The sequence below is a fragment of the Octopus sinensis genome, linkage group LG9 (assembly GCF_006345805.1).
Source record: "Octopus sinensis linkage group LG9, ASM634580v1, whole genome shotgun sequence".
Classification (NCBI taxonomy): Eukaryota; Metazoa; Mollusca; class Cephalopoda; order Octopoda; family Octopodidae; genus Octopus; species Octopus sinensis.
The window spans coordinates 73416986-73434485 of NC_043005.1; the positions used below are offsets into that span (position 1 = coordinate 73416986).

Consider the following 17500-nt stretch of genomic DNA (forward strand, 5'->3'; position numbering starts at 1 on the left):
ACACTTTATTTCACATTTCTCCAGTTCACTCAGCTGTAGAAATGAGTTGCGACGTCACAGGTGCCAAGCTGTATCAGCCTTTGCCTTTCCATTGGATAACACTGGTGGCGTGGAGAGGGGAGGCCGGTATGCATGGGAGACTACTGGTCCTCCATAAACAACCTTGCCCGGACTTGTGCCTGGGAGGGTAACTCTCTAGGTGCAATCCCATGGTCAGTCATGACCGAAGGGGGGTCTCAGCATATGCATATATATTAATAGTAAGGCAACAAAAGAATGAAAGAGACCTTGATATTATGTAAATAGAGGAATTTATCAGTAACATACGTGACAAATTATTCGGTTGCCATAATAAGGCTCCGAGGATTGCCTCGATAACTGAAGAGGTGCCGGAGCAGGTTTCCGCCCCGACATCCGAAACTCGGAGTCTTATTATGGCAATCGAATAATTTGCCACATATTATATTACAGATATATATGTATGTAGATATATTTTATGTGTGAGTTATTGCGCGCACGTGTGTGTGTGTGTATTTGTACTTTTACATGTACAAGCACTTTTCCTATATGAAATGATACCTTATGAAAATTGGCTCAGTGTTACCTGAACTTTCCAGAATTTCAAATATATTATTCAATTTCCAACACACACAAACACACATGCATGCACGCACGCACACACAGTCACACATTCACACGCACAAACACAAACTTACATATATTATACATATACACTCATATTATACACACACACACATATATATCGCATATAAACGGAGCTGGTCACACATGGTCATAGATACACTTTAAAGATAACATTACGTACAACATAAAATTGACATTTACTTAAAAGGCTAAACGGCAGCCTCGCGTTTGCACTTTGTGTTAACGTTAGTTCTTTTAGAAGGTATGTTATGATGATGATGGTCATTATTATATTGATGATATGAAGATAAGGTAAAGAAAAACAGCGGAGAAGGAATCACCCAAGCATTATCTTCGTGGTTGTTATTATTGCATTACTCAACATGACCATCATTATTCTCATCATCATTATGTCTCCTGTCATCGTTAATGGTAGCGCTGTGGAATGACTAACAGCATAAAATGGTAGACTGGAAACATCGGAAGGCTATTGGAGAAAATACCTGACGCTTCTTAGTTTTGCTCATTTATTTTGTACTTGTAATTCCCTCTGAGGTCGAATTTCTCATTTTCATTTATGTCGGTGGTCATTATAAAATACGTACACATCAAGTGCCGTGGTCGTTATAAGAAACTGTTATTCAAAGTACGTGACTACGCACCGATGTTAGAAATCAATCATGTTGAATACGACAAACGTGTTTGTGGGATTTTCTTTCTAAACAGTTCCAAATATTATAGTGGTAGAAGGATTGGTAGGACTCTGACGTACCTTCCACCTACTTCCCTTCAACTTAACCGAGTCCGCGAGAAAAGGGAAACAGACGGACGAATAGGTCGACATTGGAATGGAAAATAGAAAGAAAAGTTTGATAGCGAGAACGAACGGCTCGAGTACTCAAGTGTTACTCTATAGGCCTCGAAATATGGAGCGTAAACTTGCCCTTGGTGGTAGGATTTGAACACAGCACTGTGTTTTTAAAGAAGACTAACTTGAATAGCAATGCATTCTCTCCGACGTTGTAATGATTCTTTCATTTCTCTGTTTTTTGTGTATCCGAATCGATTTTATCAACCACAGTGCGTTATTATTACATATTTGATCAGCTGTGCATTGATGAAACGCAATGGGACATAGCTGATTACTGTTTCAGTCGAGAGCTAACTATGTACTAATCACAGATTGGCACATGGACAGTTCATTTCTGTCATTGTTAGAGCCAGATCATCCTTGATTATAGCGAAACTATGAACAAACTGTGTTCAAGTCGTGATTATCTTGTCTTGTTTATCGTGGACAGTGCTTTCTTTTCAACATAGTAAGCTTTATTTGAGGAAGATTTGAGTGTTAATTATAGGAGCTTCCTTCGTTGATGGTTATAAGAAAAATACGTGAACTGGGTAGGAGTTTCATTGGACTGCTAATTTAAGAAGGAACTTTGGCTGCACTTTGGCTCAGGACTGTGGCTCAATGTAGAAAGCAGATGGTTCAAAGGTAAGCTGGTACATCGGGTTGATTTAAACATTTGCAGTACAAATTTTTACTTAGTTCAAAACATCAGGAGTATTATTACAAGAAAAGAAAAAGTAAGATTGAAGTTCGTAGAGTTCGTGAGTGGATTAGTGATTGTAGTGTGTTGATGAGTGAAGGTTATTGGAATTTAAACGGCGTCAGGAGTTATTTGCAGCTGTTACAAAAGCTCCAATATTATACAGGAATCCAATTCACCGACACCGACGACGAATATATGTTAATGCAACTTGCAAAGCAGAAAGAAGTGAGCAAATCAATGTACTTGAAAAGCATTCAAATGAGAACGAAAAACGAATATTTTGGTTGTTGAAAAACATTAAACTTACACGTCAAAAGCATACGCGTCATGATCACAATTTTCAATGCCAGCTTTTATGCGTAACTCTGTGGGTCGTGCGAGAATGAAATTCTTTAGACTGTTTATACGAGAAATCTATTAAAATAATACACTGAATGCAATACCTCAATTCTCTCATCGCTAGAAGAGAGGGTGATAAAGGACTGTTCAGCACAGATAGAAAGATAAGAAAATCATTAATATTGACGTTATTTTCTCAACTCACAGGGCCTGCAACATGTCCTTGTTGATTATTAAAAGAAAAAATGTAAAACGTAAGAAAATTCTCAATACGAGAAATTCGTGTGTATTTCGAACAGCTAAAGTTTGAATTTAAAGATGCAGCAAAACGGATTTACTGACAGCATTTACTCAACTGTGGTGAACAACTATAAAATTTTGACTGTAACTGGCTAATCCATCTACTAGCTGAACACCACTTACATTAAAATATAAACTCCGGTCTGTATGCGAAATTTCAGTATGAAAGGGTTAAAGGAGAGAACGATATTTGTGATATAAGAGCAGACCATGATCACTGTTATATTAAAGTGAATAACCACAGCTCCTACACTATAAATAGCTAATATCACTAATACTGATATTTATTGAAACAATGGACCGCTTTATAACAGGATATTTCAAACTATCTCTAACAAATTATACATGAAAACACAATAATGTAATAAAGTTAATTGAGATAGAAATAGTCAACATAAATAAAATGCTTCAAGACAAAAACCGCTTGTTATACGTTTGAACCTCCAACTGTCATAGAAAATAATAACAATACCTATACACTATGGAACATCAGCATACAAAGAGAGCAGAAGTTAGTGCATAATGAATCTGATATCATTCACCAAGACAAAAATCATAATAGCAAATTAATTATTCACACAGTAATCCCAAATCACTATAAGAAATATAGAAGAGAGCCGAAAAACAAAGAACTTACATCGACGCAGCTGGTGAAATCATGAAGTTATCAATCCATTTGTAATTATCATAACAACACTGCAACAATGCCATTTTTGTAAGGACATTAGTAAAGTTCCTGTATAGGACCATAAGCGCTTTTATACGCTATCGTTGTTACAGTATGAGAACACTTTAAATAGAGTGTTGTAACACTTGTATGCACGGTCTCCAGCTGATACCAAACTGTTGTACAAAGGATTACATAAATTCTGGAGATCATTCATGCTTTCTATGTTGCAAACAATGAATAATTATGATGAAAATAACGTAACGAGGATGATGCTAATAACATTACTATTAATAGCTTCAACTTTTGAAACAAGGCCAGTAATTTTAGCGTGGGAGATGTGTGTCGTTTACATCAATTCCTGTCCTCAAAAAGTACCCGATTCATTTTATCAAGCCCAAAAGAATTAACAGCAAAGTCAACCTCGAGGAAAGTTGAATTCAGTATGCAAAGACGAAATACCGGTAAGTATTTTGACAGATAACTATAAATACTGTGAAATAGTTGATTATTGATTTATACACTCTACTAACCAACACTCCCACCAAACCATACAGGAATACACTCATACCGTAAATACACAAAACAATGAACAAAGCCTACGATATATGTCATAGAAGGCGGCGGGCTGGCAGAAACGTTAGCACGCCGGGCGAAATGCGTAGCAGTATTTCGTCTGCCGCTACGTTCTGAGTTCAAATTCCGCCGAGGTCGACTTTGCCTTTCATCCTTTCGGGGTCTATTAAATAAGTACCAGTTACGCACTGGGGTCAATGTAATCGACTTAATCCGTTTGTTTGTTCTTGCTTGTCCCCTCTGTGTTTAGCCCCTTGTGGGTAGTAAAGAAATAGATATATGTCATAGAAGGCCGATACCCAACAGAAGAACACAACCTGCGCTGTACAAACAACACACATTACAAAAACAAATACAACAGAAGACTTAAACCAAACCCCATAACAAAACATACTGATACAATACAATATACACCACCCCACAAAAAATGTGGCACACACCACCACACCAGCACGAAGGTGCAACAAAGGATGCAATAGAGAGTTGCTTGAAACTATCAGATATCAAAAAATAGTAGTGGAGATGACGTTGGGGACGAACATTACTTTATCTCAGTTTGTGAGAGACAGAAGTTTCCGAAGAAACTGATTGTAACAGCGAAAATGAAGCAGTGGTTCAGTAAAGATGCAGATTGACCGCAGTTGTTATCCTAATACAGTATAAGCAGATAATAGAGTAAGGACGAGGAAGTGAACCAGCGAAGAAAATAGGATAGTGATGCAGTGCCTCGTAAAAGGTGAACCTAAAAGAAGGGGCTAGAGAAAACGGATGTTAACACTTTGCGCAGAGAAAAATATGTTTAAAGGGACCGAGCAGAAATTAGTAGATCAAGCTAATGCTATAAGGAGACGAAAGTGGCTGACAGAACTGGAGGTAGAAGAGATCACAAGAGAACCGGAAAAGAAAGATCAGGCAGTGGGAAAGACAACTACAACATAAGAGATACAAATCAAACCAAAGAAACACTTAAAGAAAAATAACGAAGGGACAACTGGCATCAGTGACTTAAGTGATTTAAGTGAGGAAGATCAGAAGATCTTAGATGAGTTGCTGGAAGTAATGAGTAAAGAAGTAAGAAAAAGACCGCCAGCATTAAAAGGCACCAACAGAAGGAAGCTGCTAGAAATAACTAGGAAAGTAGATTCTGTTATCCGTAGGAAAGATCATAAAAATATAGGAGACACTAGCTTATTGATCTATGCAGGAGGGATAGTAGTCACTAGAAGATTAGATATCTCACAGGAAAGGATTAATAAAGAGCAAATGTGGAAAAGGTGACTACAAAATACAGTAAAGACTTTAAGAGAAGATCTGAGTAGAAAAGAAGTCTGGAAACTGAACAAGTTAGGAAACACAAGATGCAAATCTTCCCTTCAGAAAATACACTTAGCCAAAGAGAAAGGATTTGGGACAGTAATAGAAGAGGTGAAACAACGTATCATAGCAGTAGCAGGCAAGCTTTTTCGGATTTCAGAAAAGAATAGATCAGTATTAACAGAATAGATTATTTGAGACAGACCAGAGGAGATTTTATAACCAAATAAATAGTGAAGAACGAAGAACTGATGATGAGAAACCTAATGCAGAAGAAGCTAGAACGTTCTGGAGTAATATTTGGGATAAACCAGTCAATCATAATGGAGATGCAGTATGGTTAAAGAAAGTGAGGGAAGAAATAGTGAGCGAGAAGCAGCCAGATTTAAGGCTAACTAGTGCATTAATGAGTAAAGTGTAAGGTAAATGCCGAATTAGAAGGGACCAGAACCAGATTTAGTTCAAGGGTACAGACATAAGAAATTTAGTAGTTTACATGGGAGTCTGAGGGAACTACTTCAGGAAAGCTTTAATGGAGAATTAATACCAGATTGGATGATTAGAGGGAGGACAATACTCAGTATGAAAGATAAGAGCAAGTGTTATACAGCAAGAAGCTATAGACCAATCACTTGCTTACCATTAGTGTGAAAGCTGTTAACAGGAATGCTTTCAGAGAGCATTTACGAGCAGGTTGACAACCAGAATTTACTGCCAAAGCAAAAAGGTTACAGGAAGCAGGCTAGTTCTAAAAGCAGTTCTAAATGAAGTAAATGCTAGAAAGAAAATCTAACAATAGCCTAGATAGATTATAGAAAAGCCTGTGACATGATCCCACACTCATTGATAAGTAAATGTTTGAATATATTCAGTAGAGCTGACAACTTAAGAGAATTAGGTAGGTGTATTAGGATCTGACAGAGTACTAACTATGGAAATGAAAACGAAAATTGAGGAAGAGTACATCAGAAAGGTGAGAAAGCTAATGAAGTCAAAGCTGAATGGTCCGAATCTAGTGAAGGCTGTAAATACTTGGGCAGCTTTTGTTGATTGGGCAAAAACTGAATTAGGAAAGCTAGACAGAAGTAGGAATGAATTCAATTTGAATGGATGACTTCATACAAGGGCAGGAGTAGCAAGAATACACCTACCTAGAAAGGAAGTTTGAAGAGGGTTAATATCAGTGGAAGACTGCGCGGAGTTAGCTAGAGTAGATATAAATTACTATGTAGATAATAATGAAGAAAGTTTATTAAAAGCTGCTACAGTCACAGCAAGACATAGGGAAATTAAAAACCCGAACGAAGTTAAAAACCAGAAAAAGAAGAGATATTATCTGGCTGGCAAGAGAAGTTGTAGCAAGGTAGATTCCCAAAGATAGTTGCAGCAAATAGTAGTAGTGAGACATAGCTATGTTTGCAGAAAGGAAGGTTGAAAAGGAAGGCAGAAAGTTTGTTAATAGCAACACAAGATCAAGCATTAAAGACTAATTGGATAAAAGCCAAGATAGATAAAAACTAAGGAGATTCCCAATGAAGGTTATGCAAATCAAAAGACGAAAGCGTTACTCATATTGTAATGAATGTAGCATGCTAACACAGAAAAAATACAAGAAAAGACAGGACAGCAGAGGGAGAGTAATCCACTGGGAGTTATGGAGAAAGCTAGGATTTAAAGATACTAATAAATGGTATGAACATGAACATAGTAAAGTACTAGAAAGTAAAAAATACAAGATGTTGTAGAACTTTAACATTCAGACTGACAGAGTAATAGAAGCTAGAAGGCCTTGTTTAGTAGCAGCAGATAAAAAGAATAAAAAGTACCAGGTAATTGACTTTACTGTCCCAAATGATAAAAAATATAAGTATGAGAGGTATAGAAAAACCAGCAAAGTACCAGGACCTGGCCATTGAATTACAGAGACAATGGGAAGTGAGGGTAAAATGTATCCCAGTAGTTATAGGTGCATTGGGAACTATTTCTAAAGATCTGAGCAGATGGATAGAAGAAATAGGCATAAGACCTAGTTTAGTACAGCTGCAGAAAACAGTGTTATTAGGGACATCTAGGATACTAAGAAGGACGCTTGACATCTAAGGTTACTTGTAGCCTGATGTTAGGATCTTTTTTCTTTTCCAACTGTCTAATCTGTTGTGTGTATATAAAAATAGTAATAATCCTTCCTACTAAAGGCACAAGGCCTGACATTTTCGGGGAGGGGACTGGTCGATTACATCGACCTCAGTATTCAGTTGGTACTTAATTTCTCGACCCTGAAAGAACGAACGGCAAGAATTTAAACTCAAAACGTAAAGACGGATGAAATGACACTAAGCATTTTGTCTGGCATGCAAACGATTCGGCTAACTCACCGCCTTAATGGTGATGATGATAATGATAATAATGATAATAATAATAATAATAATAATAATATAATAATAATAATAATAATAATGATGATGATGATGATGATGATGATACAGTACAAAATTATGAAAAATCAATATGAGGGGCATAGAAAAAGTAGTAAAGAACCAGAGCCTAGCCATTGAATTACAGAGACTATGGGAAGTGCGGGTAAAAATGTATGCCAGCAGTTATAGGTTTATAGGTACAATGGGAACTATCCCTAAAAATTTGAACAGATAGATAGAGGAAATAGACATAAAACCCAGTTTAGTACAGTTGCAGAAAACAGTGTCATTAGAGACAGCTAGGATACTTGGGAGGGTTCTTGCCATCTAAGTTTACTTGTTTTAGCCCGATGTTAGAAATTGTTTTTCTTTTCCAACAGTCTAATCTGTTGTGCGTATATGAAAATAATAATAATTGCAATACCTGGGCCCTCAGCACTACAAACATGCAACATAAGCACTACATAACTGGTCCCTCAACACAACAATACCTGGACCCACAAGGTTGTACACTATCCAAAAGATAGCCCTGCTGGGAATAGCTCACATCGTACGCAAGAAAGTACACCCCAAATAAAACAACCCACGAACACAAGTCCAATAAAATAAACAACCCCCACAACATGTATTCAACAGGACAGATATCCAACAGAACCTGACTCACATAACACACACACAACACACAATACAAAAACACTAATACAACAAAAAGCTCTAACCAAAACACATAAAAAAACTAATGCAAAACAATACTGGAAGAGTTTGTGCTCCCCCAACAACAACAAAAACAAGAACACGGAGGTGTAGCAGGTAATACCATAGAAACTTGCCGGAATCTGTCGAGTAGTAGTAGTAGTAGTAGTAGTAGTAGTAGTAGTAGTAGTGGTGGTGGTGGTGGTGATGTGGTGGTGGTGGTGGTGGTTGTTGTTGGTGGTAGAAGTAGTAGCAGTAACAGCAATCAGCAGCAGCAGAAATGTATTGAGAGCTTCTTTTCTTCATACATCAATAGTTTACAAAAAAATATATATTTACATTCTTGCTTAACCCACGGGGACTTTGTTATGTTCAAAATTATTATATTTCGAATTTATTCTGTGTTGCATATAAATATTGTTTAATTACAAGCTTTCAAATGTACAAATATACGAATTGGGTTATGAATCGAGGTGTTAACGTTATTCATGTTTCTTTTATATAGATGCTAATCTGTACTATTGAGAAAGGAAAGAAATGGATACGTCCTCTCTGAGAAATGGTCAACAAGCCATGAAACGGTCCGTGGCAAACTCCCTATCCTGTTAAAAAAATGGGCTTACATTCTTATTTATCTCACAGTGAAGCTTTGTAATATTTGAATTAATTGCAGTCCATCGGATTTAAGCATGTTCTGCAAAATTATTAAATAAAATGTTACACTTCTACTTGTTTCAGTCATTTGACTATGGCCATGCTGGAGCACTGCCTTTAGTCGAGCGAATCAACCCCAGGATTTATTCTTCGTAAGCCTAGTATTTATTCTATCGGTCTGTTTTGCCGAACCGCTAAGTTACGTGGACGATGTTGGGGGGGGGGGGCACAAACACAGACACACAAACATACACACACACACACGCGCACACGCACACACACACACACACACACCACACACACACATATATATATATATATATATATATATATATATATATACGACGGGTTTCTATCAGTTTCCGTCTACCAAATCCACTCACAAGGCTTTGGTCGGCCCGAGGCTATAGTAGAATACACTTGCCCAAGGTGCTACGCAGTGGGACTGAACCCGGAACCATTTGGTTGGTAAGCAAGCTACTTACCACACAGCTACCCCCCTATGACTACTGACAATTCTGTAAGATCGCCGACTTAATTCGATTACTAATACTCCTGTCTTGTTTTGGCACAAGGCCAGCAATTTTGTCGGGTGACGAAGTCGAGTAACAGTGCTTCACTAGTACTCATTTTATCAACCGCGAAAGGATAAACAGCAAAGTCGAACTTAGCAGAATTTGAACCCAGAACCTAAAAGTGAATGGAATGTCGCCCGATATGTTAACGATTCTGCCTGGCTTAATACGATTACGAATAATATTTGAATTACACAAGATCACTAAAATGACTTGGTCTAAGGATTTGGCGCTGTGAAGATCAGTTTTAATGCTTTGAAGAGAGAATCGAACCGTAACTTGCTCTCTAACTAGTGAGGGGCACTAACAGAGTGTCGCTAGAGAGCTTCAGTTATTCATACCAACTCTGTTCAAATCCCGTTGTGGCAAAATTTGCCTGTAATAATTCCGTACTGGAATTTTCTTACTATTATTATTCTTCACCACTTCATCCGCCTTCTTCTTCTTCCTTTTCTTTCTTCTTCTTCTTCTTCTTCTTCTTCTTATTCCTTCTTTCTTCTCCTACTCCTCCTCCTCCTCCTCCTCCTACTTCTTCCTTTTCTTTCTTCTTCTTCTCCTCCACTTCCTCCTCCTCCTCCTTCTTCTTCTTCCTTTTCTTTCTTCTTCTTCTTCTTCTTCTTCTTCTTCCTTTTCTTTCTTCTTCTTCATCTACATCTTTTTTTTCCTTCTTCTTCTTCTTCTTCTTCTTCTTCTTCTTCTTCTTCTTCCTCTCCACTTTTCTCTCATATCGTACTCGAGGTTGAAAAGCTCAGTTTCGCAACATAATGAGTCGATTGTCTAGCCATGAAGCGTTTTTCACACTGTAGCTGTCCCATGTTCGATCCTACTCTCTGTAACTTGGGGCAAAATTTTCTAGCATGACCTCAACTCCATCCAAATGTTGATAATGAAGCTGTGTAGACGGAATCTATGCAGACGCTGTTCAATCAGCACTGACCTGCGGTAAAGCAATAACAGCATCAATGCAATCTCCGGATGCAGCCATTTTCTTTTGTTTATGCCATTAGCTGTACTGGTATAACTAGGAATTGTATATCACCCCCATTCATGTGTTGAGTGAAAATAAACTAAAATTGACAAACTGACTGTATTGGATGAAACTTACAGTAAATTAGAAACAAATTGCTGGTAAAGTTATTAGAAGACCAAATCTTTCCTTGATGCTTTAGTTTTTATTTGGAACAAACATTTTGGCCAAGTGCCCGTTCTAGCTATAACTCATGTATGGATCGTAGCTTCTTTTAGCCGTTCTCTTTAGCCTTGCGAATCCTGCAAAGAAAGCCGTAGACTCTACACTTGCTCCTTTTATTAATCTACTAAAAACGGTCAAATTGATTTGGGTTAATCTAAACCAAAAATTGAAACTACAAAGTGCATTCCAAAATTTTTAGACTTTTTTACGGTGAGCTGGGAGAAACGTTAGCACGCCGGGCAAAATGCGTAGCCGTATTTCGTCTGCCGTTACGGTCTGAATTCAAATTCCGTCAAGGTCAACTTTGCCTTTCTTCCTTTCGGGGTCGATTAAATAAGTACTAGTTAAGCACTGGGGTCTATATAATCGACTTAATCCGTTTGTCTGTCCTTGTTTGTCCTCTCTATGTTTAGCTCCTTGTGGCTAATAAAGAAATAGGTATTTCGTCTGTCTTTACTTTCCGAGTTCAAATTCCACCGAGGTCGACTTTGCCTTTCACCCTTTCAGGGTCGATAAATTAAGTACCAGTTGAAGACTGGGGTCGAACTAATCGACTGGCCACCTCCCCCAAAATTTCGGGCCTTGTGCCTATATTAGAAAATATTTTTTTATGGAAAGATATCTATTAATTTCAAACTGCAAGGCCCTAAGGTCCTTCATAGTAGAAGCCTCTGTCTTCAATATACTTGTAGTGCTCCAGCATGAACTTCTTCCAAATTGAGGTTATCTGGGACCCTTGTCACAGCCTTCATCGTCTTCAAAATGACTAAACCTGAGGTCCTCCTTCAGCTTTGGGGCCAATCAAAAGTCACAGAGAAGAAACTCTTGGCTGGAGGTAAGGCGAGAAATAATTTTGATGTCCAGCTCTATCAAGTATTTGGTTACCTGAATGCTTGTCACTGAGTACCCTGAGAACAAAAGTTGCTCAAATTTTGCCGCAATTTTTCATAATTCCGTGTACAGTAGCCACAGCCAATTTTCTTCCCCAGCTCTGATGTTCTGTCGTCCTCTCTCTCCCAAACCTTTCATCTCTTTACCATCAATGAACCTTATGTACAATGGGAGAAGTTATTCCATATGCGGTATGGAACATTTCACAAGATTTAGTGACATTTTGCCCAGTTAGACACGAATTTTAGTGCATAGCTGCCTCTATATCCTGATCAGCTGAAACGCTCAGTAATAGTAGGACGTGATCAAAGTGATGCTACAGCCGTCTCCTTCGATCTGGAATGAAAATAGTTGGCAGGTCAATTTATTAGATGTATAGCTATGATAGCGGAGGCGCGTGGCTTAGTGGTTAGAGTGTCAGCACCATGATCGTAAAATTGTAGTTTCGATTCCTGGTGCGGGCGACGCATTCTGTTCTTGAGCAAAACACTTCATTTCACATTGCTCCAGTCCACTCAGCTGGCAAAAATGAGTAATGCTGCGATGGACTGGCGTTCCATCCAGCTGGGGAACACATACGGCATAAAAACCGGGAAACTGGGCCCGTGAGTCTGGCTAGGCTTTAAAAGGGGCGCATTTTTTATAGCTATGATATACTACCACAACCATAATCTATGACAGTTATAACTGCTTCTCCTAAAAAGTCTCAAAACTTCTGGAATGCACCTCGTACGTTCTTCTAATAACCTTACCAGCAATTTGTCTCTAATTTACCGTAAGTTTCATCCAATACAGTCAGTTTGTCAATTTTAGTTTACTTTCACTGAACACATGAACGGGTATGATATACAATTCCTAGTTATACCAGTACAGCTAATGGCATAAACAAAAGAAAATGGCTGCATCCGGAGATTGCATTGATGCTGTTATTGCTTTACCGCAGGTCAGTGCTGATTGAACAGGGTATGATCAAAGGTATTCCGGCCGTGGCCATCGCATCGTTTGTGTTTATTACAGATTACATTGTTTTTTTTTTCGTGTGTGTGTGTGTATAACGTTTTGTATTTAAGACAAACTATTGTGCGATTTGGTAAAGAAACTCGCTTTGCAATATGTGGTTTCGGGTTCCATCTCACTGGGCGTTATTCTGGGCACGTGACTTCAACTCTATAAATCCGGATTAACCAATGGATTGTGAATGAATTTTGCAGTCGGAAACTTTGTGGAAGTCCGTTCTATGTGTGTGAGTGAGTGTGTGTGTGTGTGTGTGTGTGTGTGTGTGTGTGTGTGTGTGTGTGTGTGTGTGTGCACGTGTGTTTGGGCTTATCTTCTCATCTCCTAATACTGCTTGACAACCCATCTTGACTTCTTTTCGCCCCCCGTAACTTACCGATTCGGTAAAAGTTACGGACAAAATAAAGTATGAGATTTGAAAGATATCAGTACTGGTGTCGATTTGTTAGATTAACATTTCAAGGCGGTGACCCCAGCATGGATGTTGTCCAATTACTGAAACGAGTAAAAGATTAGATTAAAAGATACCGCTATCCGCAAGGATCGTATTAACGCACCTGCGTTACGTCGTGTCGTCAACTCAGCCTTTAGCAGCCTACTTACATTTACTGTACATTATTGCAACATGTAAGATTGATCGACGAACAGAAATAAATTCCAAAATTAGGTAACTTGTTATCTTTCTGATTTATCTTCGCAATTCCCTCCCTCGTAATCTCATAAATCAATAGAATACAAGAGAATGGTGATCTTACATCTTGCGATCGATATGCTATAAACAGCAGAACCCTATTGTCTTGAACATAAAATGATGCATTCCATAATGTAGTCTATAATACTTTCTTTTCTCTGCACAAGGCTTGAAATTTAGTAGGTAGGTGTTAGCTGAATACATCTAATTATCAATTTGTACTTATTTTATCAACGCCAAAATGATAGGAGACAAAGCGGAATTTGAACTCCGAACCTAAAGCGAGGAGAAATGTCGCTAAGGATTTTGTCCAGCTCACTGCCCTACAATGTCGCCCATAATATCGGTTTCCAAATTTGGTACAAGGCCAGTAATTTCAGGGAAGGGGAAGGTCGATTACGTCTATCCCAGTGCTTGTCTGCTACCTATTGATGAAAAGTTAAATCGATGAAAAGTTAAATCGACCTCGGTAGAATAATGTAGTCCATAATATTCTTTTCTATTCTAGGCACTAGGCGCGAAATTTTAGGGGAGGTGGCCAGTCGATTAGATCGACTCCAGTGCTCGTCTACTACTTATTTTATGGACTCCGAAATTATGAATAAGATATTAAATCGACCTCGGTAGAATAATGTAGTCCATAGTATTCTTTTCTATTCTAGGCACAATGCCCGACATTTTGGGGGAGGGGGCTAGTCGATTAGATCGACTCCAGTACGCAACTAGTACTTAATTTATCGACCCCGAAAGATGAAAGGCAATGCGAACCTCGGTGGAATTTGAACTCAGAATAAAGACAGATGAAATACCGCTAAGCATTTCGCCCGGGGTGCTAACGTTTTTAATTTCTTTATTGCCCACAAGGGGCTAAGCATAGAGGGGACAAACAAGGACAGACAAAGGGATTAACTCGATTACATCGACCGCAGTGCGTAACTGGTACTTAATTTATCGACCCCGAAAATATGAAAGACAAAGTCGACTTCGGCAGAATTTGAACACAGAACGCAGCGGCGGACGAAATACCACAAAGCATTTCGCCCGGCATGCTAACGTTTCTGCCAGCTCGCCGCCTTAATGTAGCCCATAATACTGATAAATGCAAGAATGTGGTGCGCAGGCAGAATCGTTAGCACGCAGGGTGAAATGCTTAGCAGAATTTCGTCCGTCTTTACGTTTTGTGTTCAAATTCTGCTAAGGTCCACTTTACCTTTCATCATTTCGGGGTCGATAAAATAAATACTAATTGAGCACCAGGATTGATGTAACTGACTATCGCCCTTCCATAAACTTTTACATCTTGTACTATAGTTGAAAGAATTATGAAGAAACAATAAACATTTATAAGGTTCTGAATAAGCACTCCACGACCGCCATCATTCTTTTTCTTTGCAAAAATTCCTTCGGATTTCTATATGCTTATATCGGTGATTGTAAAGGTGCATGGCTGAGTAGTTAGAGAGTCGAGCTTACGATCATGAGGTTGTGAATTCGATTCCCGGACTGTGTTGTGTTCTTGAGCAAGACACTTTATTTCACGTTGCTCCAGTTCACTCAGCTGTAGAAATGAGTTGTGACATTACTGGTCTCATGCTGTATTGGCATTTGCCTTTACCTTGGATAACATCAGTGGTGTGGGGAGTGGAGGCTGGTATGCCTGGGCGACTGTTGGCCTTCCATAAACAACATTAAACCGGACTCGTGTCTGGGAAGGTAACTTCCTAGTTGCAATCCCATGGTCATTCATGACCGAAGTGGGTCTCCTCCTCCTCCTCCTCCTCCTCCTCCTCCTCATCTCGGTGATTTCAATTCACCTGGCCATGAAAGAAAAAAAAGATCTTTTTCATGTTTTCGCCGAAACCCAGCAACCCTTCGTTCAAGTGTACTCAACAGGCCGTAACTGATTTTCTGAATTATATTTTAAACATAGGAAATAACAATTACTGCAACAAAAATATTTTCAAATTTACATCTTATTTGTTGTTTTTCTCCTTTTCTTTTTTGGTGTGGGGTGCATTTTGGCCCTTCAAGTAGTCCTCATCATAATAGAATACTTATTCCAAACTTGCTCCCAAATGCCCCTTTATATTTAAGCGTAAAATCTAATCGAATTCTTGTTATACTTCTCCCTCTCCTCCCTCTCTCCTCTCTCTCTCTCTCTCTCTCTTCTTTCTCTCCCTCCTTGTCTTTTTCGCCTCTTCTTCCTTCTTTCCCTGTCTCTCTTTCTGTCTGGCTCTCATTGGATTTTACATCCCCGAATTTCGAAAAGCCAATCGACACACTCAAAAAAAAAACAAAAGAGAAAGACACCGGAAGAAGCAGTCTGATATTTACATTAACCTCAACTCACGCACACACACACACTCTTTCTCTCTCTCCCTGTCTCTTCTTCCCTCTCCGTTTCTCTCCCTCTCTTCCTCCCACTTTCTGACTCCTCTCTCGCTCTCATCTCCTCCTCCTACTCTCTCTCTCACCCTATTCTCCCTCTTACTCTCTGTCGTCCTCCTTCTCGCCCCTTGCTCCTCCTCTCTCTCTCTCTGCTCTCTCCTCCCTCTCTTCTCTCTCCCTGTTTCCCCATCCTCTCCCAACACACACACACACACACACACACACACACACACACACTTTTTCTTTCACTTTCAAACTATTTACGACAATAACTGGTTACGGAATCAAACTACAATATCTGACATATTTATTTCGTCCAATCAAAACATATGAACGTTAAATTGGACTTCATCTGTGAAGCTAACAAGGAACGAAACGAGACCCAATACAATAATAAGTCGGATCGAACCAGCTAGAAATACCTGTCAAACCATCCAGGACAGGCAGTGGCGTTGCTAGAGTGTATAATGCTAGGGGCAGTCCTTGTGTTTGCCGCCCCTATACAGGCTTATACAGCAGATTCATAGGTGCGGCCTTCATAAAAGTGCCACCCAGGGCGACGCGGTCCATCACTTCCAGCCTCGCTTAGCAACGCTACTGAGCGCAGGAGCTTCTTGACATGCTAGAAATAACGACTGAATCTAATTGAAATCATGTTCTAAGTGTCTTAGAGAAGGACACGTTGGATCGTGAGGTCCCGCGTTCATGGCACAGAGAAAAAGACGGGAATGTCAGCTGGAATGCCTGTGGCTGTGTGTTAAGAGGTTTGCTCTCCAGCCACATGGTTCCGGGATCACTCCCACTGCGTGGCACCTTAGACAATTGTCTTCTACTATAGCCCCTGGTCCACTAGTGCCTTCCGAGTGGATAGATAGATAGATAGATAGATATTCCTTGTGTTGTACGTTTGTACTCTGTTTTTTCGTTGTTTGAAAAAAAAAGTCCGTTTCCATGTTTTTGTTTTTATGCTTTCGTTTCTCATTGTGTTCAACGTTTTTTCGGTTTCTTGTACCCATATATGCATGTATATATACATATATATGTAGGTATGTACATATATGTATGTATATATGCATATGTTTTATATATTATTTTGTTAGTATATATATATATATATATATATATATATATAGAGAGAGAGAGAGAGAGAGAGAGAGAGGAACAGATTGATTGATAGATAGATAGATAGATAGATAGATAGATAGAAAGATGAGTGCGTGTGTGTGCATGTGTGTTTGTGTATGTATGTGTGTATGTATGCGTGTGTCTGTGTTTCTTTGAGTCTGTGTCTGACACCAGTTGTCGGTGTGTATACGTCCCGTAACTTAACGAATCGGCAAAAACGACCGATAGGATAAGTTCCAGGTTTTAAAAACATAAGCACCACTGGAGTTGATGCGATCGACAAAAATTTTCCAATGCGGCGTTCAATGCCTGGCACTGAGTCTAAATAACTGAAGCAATTAAAAGATAAAATTATTGTTGATCTCGGGCTAAAAAAAACAACACCGGGAGCAACAATATCATCAACAGCAGCAGCCGTCCAAGAATTTGGACCCGGAGATCACCATTTCCAGCGACTTCGAGGGCC

The 17500-nt window shown here is 39.0% G+C and overlaps 1 protein-coding gene across 2 annotated transcripts in view; it reads right to left on the reverse strand.

The window, feature by feature from the left end:
- Positions 1–17500, reverse strand: part of LOC115215745 (adrenocorticotropic hormone receptor-like) — a 447707-nt gene that overhangs the window by 298792 nt on the left and 131415 nt on the right. The gene's annotated exons all lie outside the window — the stretch shown is intronic.